The 6407-nt window shown below is 34.7% G+C and overlaps 1 long non-coding RNA gene across 1 annotated transcript; it reads right to left on the bottom strand.

The window, feature by feature from the left end:
* Positions 1 to 2019: 2019 nt before the first annotated feature.
* Positions 2020 to 2523, bottom strand: LOC119778369. Its single transcript, XR_005280052.1, has 3 exons — positions 2474 to 2523; positions 2253 to 2372; positions 2020 to 2125 (listed from the first exon to the last, which is right to left on the bottom strand). It is a non-coding gene; the product is annotated as an uncharacterized LOC119778369 (long non-coding RNA).
* Positions 2524 to 6407: the final 3884 nt, after the last annotated feature.

Below are 6407 nucleotides of genomic sequence, written 5' to 3'. Positions count from 1 at the left end.
GAACTGCCGTTGTTTGGTGAAGTTAAGTTAGAAAGATATTCACAGATTCGGACTTCCGGGATCAATAACTCTCACACGAAACGTTGTTGAAACACAAATGACACCTCTTTCATGTCCTGATAGCACAGACTACGTACTACAAGAATCAAAAAGCGTTATTTTCGAGAAAACCGAGCCGTTCTCTAATCTGGATGTATTACATCGATCTCTATGCACAGGCAGCGGCCAGGCGAGTGGTTAGGGACCGTCTGCAAATGGTTAAAAAAAACAGCAAAACGTTGCAAATAAAAATCAATAACTCCACTGCCATAAAGTGCAGAGACTCCAAAATCACCACACACACCAAGGGGCTCTTGGTGATCGCACTACAACAGCTGGTTTGGAAAAATACACCTTTACTTTTTTTTTTTTTTTTTTTTTTTATTATTATTAACCATTAATATCATCCTATTTCAAGCAATAGCTCTGTGATTATACAGTGCAGACAATCCAAAATCATCACACAGACCAAGGGACTCCTGATGATCATACTACAACAGCTGTTTTTGAAAAAGACACCTTTACTTATTTGTATTTTTTTTTTTTTATTGTTATTAACCATTAATATCATCTTATTTTGATCAAGAGCTCTAAGGCTGTACAGTGCAGACACTCCAAAATCGCCACAAAAACCAAGAGACTTCTGGTGATCATACTACAACGACTGTTTTGGAAAAAATACACATTTACTTATTTTTTATAATTTTTTATTGTTATTAACCATTAATATCATCATATTTTGATCAATAGTTATGTGATTATACAGCTATTGATTAAAATAGGATATTAATTAGATATTAATGGTTAATAATAACAAAAAAAATCTAAAAAAAAGTTAAAGTGTATTTTTCCAAACCAGTTGTTGTAGTGCGATCACCAAGAGCCCCTATATATGTATATATATGTGTATACATATATATGTGTATACATATATGTATACATATATATATATATATATATATATATATATATATATATATATATATATATATATATATATATATATATATATTCTTTAGTCCATCAGCATATCCCACCAATTGCATAGTTGATGGACTTAGCAGAAAGATTTGCACTACCAGATATGAAACACTGCCCCATGCTTTGAATATGAGAAAATTATATAAAATGACTCAGAAACAAAAAGGGTTTTGAAATAAAATGCCTTTATATTTTCTATAATGAATATTATACTTTAAACACAAGTTGAGCAGTTTGCACCAAACCTTTGGTTAAAATTTGTGACCTATTTTGGAGGGGTAACAGAAGAGTCTAGAAAAAGCCTCAGCATTCTATACAGACCACTATTTAAACTTCAACTACTTCAACTACTTAAACCTCAACTTCAGCTATAAAGATATAATCAGACAAGGATTAATCTGATCTACAGAATCCCACAATAGAGAAGAGGTTTATTCAGTTGGGAGGACATTAGCTGCTAATCAACAGGCTAATAATAGATACCAGCAAACACTGAATAATTACACAATATAGCATTGTTAATATTTCACAATGTTGATTATCTTTGTGACAAGATTCAAGAGTCTTAAATGCTCTAGGTTTATATATATTTATTGTTTTTTCTCTCATTCCTTTTGTTGAATATTCAGCTAGAGACCCATTCATTGTGGGGAATTATCCTTTTATTGTAATTTTATGCCTTTTAAGACTTTTTTGGACATCAATAATAAAGCAGCTTCTCAACTACTAGATTTAATTGCTACTGCTGTTCTTCACAACCATAACTCAGTGTTGGATCAGCCCCTATTTGACCCAGGAATGAGTAGCAGCTCAACTAAAACAAACATTAGTTTTCGTTGTACACCTGAAAAGAAACTGACAGCATAACACTGTAAATCTGTGTTGGTTTAAGATGTACATGTTAGAGTTTTAGTGCAAAACCCCATTTGACAGCTAACAGTGGTCAGAGATAGCCTAGTTTATGCATGATGAATACGATGGTTGAGCTCACCTTCCAGTTTTGCTTTGAAATGATCTTTTGCAGTGATGATGCCATAGAAGTTATCAGCGACAACATATGTTTGGTTTTCCCAACATTTTCCAATCTTTTTTTGATGCCATTTTGCTGGAAGATTTTCAAGGAACAAAGGAAAAAAATGTAAGATATTAAATTGATAAATCACTAAATATATTCTTTAATGAAAATAGGTTTGATAAGTTTGGCTTTAGATGTTTGCAATGATTATACTTACAGAAGGACAAATCCACAGGACAGAGGAAGCCCAGAAGGAAAACCTGAATCATCCAGTTTTTGGGAGACATGTTGCTTTCATGGCATTGAGTCTCAGTCTGATTGGATGATCCGTTCTCAGCTGGAGTTGATTAAAAAACACAGACAGACATTTAAGATAAAGTTTAAAAGAAATAGCTTGGAAAATGAACCATTTCTTATTAGCATAAGTTCAGCATTTACTTTACTTCGCTTCAAGCAGTCGGGAGCTCTAGCATCCACCTGAGGCTCTTTGCTAAATGAAATGTTAACACGCTTTGCATAGAAACCATGGTCAAATATTTTGGTTTGCAAATTCTGGTAATGTCAGCAGGGATGACTGTGCTGCTCTCTTATGTTTGCAAATTATTTATTACCAGAAATAACGTTTTGCTGTTGTAGATTATTTATTATTTTGAATTTAAGCATTTTTCTTTAATGGGACATTTTTATTACATTTAATTTTGAAAACGTAAAAAACTAATTTGCAATATCAAAGGTAAGCAACTTAAAAACTTTCTTTCTTTGTTTGATTTAGTTTTTGCTTATTATTTTTTTGTTTTGTTAGGCCAACTTTAGTGGCAAATAAAACATTTCAAAACAATTTTACAGATACATGCCTGTGATATTTTGCAACCATAAAGAAGTAAATACAGGAATACCTGGAAAAAAAACGTCTCTACGCATCCCTGTATTTGTATTAGAGAACATATAAAACAGTTTGAAAGTGATCTTAAAAATGAATTAAATTCTAAGGGAAACAGGGTGTTTAAGCTTGCTTTAGGAAAGACGTTGGCAACAAAAAACTGAACATGTCTGAATTTGTATTTGAAAATTGCCAGCTTTTATTGTTGTGATTTATATTCAATGCCAATCCAGGTGGGTTGCAGACGTCTAACAGCTGTTTATGAGCCAAATTTGTTTTCTCTTCTCTGGTCATCATGTCAAGATGAAACATGGACACTGGTTCTCAATGTCCACAAGCCATGATCATGGCATATGGCACAACATTGTCATTACCCTGTCACAAGTACAGAGCAAAGAAATTCACTCTCTGCATTTAACCCATCTCCTTGGAGAAGCAGTGGGCTGCCATTGTGCGGCAAGCGGGGAGCAGTGTGGGGTTAAGGGTCTTTGCTCAGGGAGCCAGAGTGGCGGTCTGTGTGAGTGGGGCTCAAACTCACAACCTCTGGACTCTGAGCACAACGCCCTAACCAATCAGTGAAAAGTTATGCACAGTATATCGTACGTTTTTGACGTTTTTTTCGTCATATTTCATTGTATTTTTACGTCTTGCCTCGAGACAAGATATCCTTGCGCATGCGCATCTTACGCACCATTCAATAACATAGAATTTAACATACAATTAACCCTAACCCTGACCCTATGATACAAAACAACAAGCAACCTGGTGAGAGACTTCAAGAAGTAATTATTGCACAGTTTTTCCCAGTTTTACGTCCGTCCACAGATCTGCTTTTTTCGTCTGTCTGGCTGCGCATGCGCACTGATCTGTTTTTTCGAGGAAAAACGTCAAAAACGTACGTAATACTGTGCATAACTTTTCTTACGATTTCATACGAACTGATAATGAGAATATGTTGAACCACTAGGCCGCCAATTTTCCTAGGCACATTAAATGAAAGGGATTCTTCTAACTCATTCATAGGATTTGATTTATGTAAACCAGTGATCCCCAACCCAGGGCATGTGTACCCATAGTGGTCCGCGAGTGCATTGCAAGGGGTACATAAAAATATTTCTTAGGTAGGGAAATAAAATAGGGCAGGGTTCTGTTCTACTTTGTGAGGACCAAATTGGAAAAAAAAATAAAATACTTTTATCAGCCAAAAAGTTAGTTTTTCACTGATTTCACTTTCAGCTTTGAATCACATCCAAACCAAGCAGCTCAGGTGTCATTAATGTTAAAATCAAAGTAAAATAAATGGATTCAGTCTGACTATAATTTTTGTTTAGTATTTGATTCCAATTCATCAAGTTTATATATGATTACAGGGGAGTTACTCAGAAGAGCTCCACTTATATAAAAGCAGATTTATAATATGATTTTATTTTGATTTCTAACTAACTTCCGGGCAACATATTTATGTTCTTTTTCTTTTTTTGAGATGGAAAGAATAAAATGCCTAGAATTATTGTACACTCCACTTTTGGGAAATCATCAATACCCTTGACCAGTACTCATGGAAAGAAAAAATGCCTCAAGTGGTGCACCAATCAAAAAAGTTTGACAAACACTGATCTAAACCAACGGCATTTTACCAGATTAGACCAGAGGACAATGGTCTTCTTTGTAAAAGTATCACCAAAATGGGGATGTTTGTCTCAATTGTCCCTCTCCCTATTTACCAAACAGAGCAAATCATCCAAAACCCTTCCTATAATTTGTTAAACATGAGGCTGGAGGGATGATCAACTATGTATTTAATAGTCCAATGATTCTAAGCACAGCAGCAAATCTATGTTTGAGAGGACAAAACTCTTATGCTAATGTGGCAGTGTCAATGTTTGGTGGAGGTTGGTTGAGGACCCAATATTGAGATTAGGAGGCAGAGATGAGCTTTGCTGATTTAATGCAAGATCCAGAGGCAAACAAGGGGCAAAAATCCTAAACTACAAAATTTTGAAAACCAAAAAATTAGAAGATGCCAGGGAGAAACCCCTGCAGGGACGTCAAGTAACAACCAAATAACAAGAAACCAGCATCGAGGAACTGATAAGGTGGTGTATATATGGGGAACAGAACAAAGAATTGGCTAATGAGCTGATATGAAGCAGGTGTTGATAGAATTAACTAGAAGGGAGCCTAGGGGAGAGGGAAAAGGCACAAGGGGGCAACAGAGAGTGACTAAAGAAATACAAAACTGCATAAATATAACACAAAATGGAAAAGACACCAATGAACAAGAAAACACAGAATAACAAATCAAAGTTGAACTGAAAACTTTAAAAACTTAAACAGAAGTACACAAGGAGAGAACCATAACAGAGAGATGCAGAAGGTCACTATTTCTAAAGTTTGGCTTGACTTTATGATCACTGGAGTTGCTTGGATGGATATTCAGTTTAGGATATGTTTTATATAATTTTAGAAGTATATTAAGGAGTTTTGCTTTTAATCAGAAGAGTTTTGGATACTGCTAGATAAACACTGCTAGATATACAAAAACTTTAAGCTTAAACAGGATGGAAATCACTTTTCTATGGTAGCGTTTGTTGCAGACCAACACAAAGGAGCCTATTATTGTTAATTTGAAGGAAAATTGGGATAATTTCCCTTTTTCTAGAACAGCAAATTGTGCTATCCATCTATTTATTTGCAAATAACCATCATGAAAACCAACATAACCCCTTGACAAGTAAGGGATTACAGAAAATTCTAAACATCTCACAGAGAACTTTTCAATTTATGCTATGAAAGCTGAAAGATTATAACAGCTGCAAGTCTACAAAGATATGATTCTCCATCTAAACCGACAGCCCAGAGTCCAACAAGTTGAAAATGTGTTCGGTCTTTTGCAAGACATTATGCTTTTTGTCAATATTGCACAACACAGACTCAATTAACATGTGCTTATTAAACTTTAGAGCCAAACTTTTCTAAAATGTTGTAACTTATGTTTTTTACACCGTGTTATTTTTAAATGTTGCGGCTTATTTGATATTATCTTCATAATGTTGTGTTGTGGTCAAAGAGTCTTCGATGTTAAGAAAAAAAATATATTGTTTCTCCAACCAGACATGAAATGATATATATATATTTTTCTAAATACTAACATAACACGGTTTCTTTCCCTGCAGGGGTCTGCAGCGCCAGTCCAATATCACAGCAATCTGTTTTACCACTGGAGTGTTTAGAAATCAATATCATCTGATTTCTGATTAATACAACTATTTACTTGGTGTAGAGATGAACTGCTCTTCCTGCAGCACAACAACCATGTATTATGCTCCTGTTTCTAAACTAAGCAGTTTGCATATTGTGGTTTGCACCCGTCTCTATCTGCAAACAAATGCATGGCAGTCTTTTTGACAGAATTTGTTTCCTCAGCTCACAAAATAAATCCACAGAAAACCAAGCTTTTTGTGCCTAAATGCCTTTTATTTGTATTATAGC

Source organism: Cyprinodon tularosa, unplaced genomic scaffold (assembly GCF_016077235.1).
Source record: "Cyprinodon tularosa strain WSP-4 unplaced genomic scaffold, ASM1607723v1 ctg132, whole genome shotgun sequence".
Classification (NCBI taxonomy): domain Eukaryota; kingdom Metazoa; phylum Chordata; class Actinopteri; order Cyprinodontiformes; family Cyprinodontidae; genus Cyprinodon; species Cyprinodon tularosa.
This window is presented reverse-complemented; position numbering and strand designations above follow the sequence as displayed.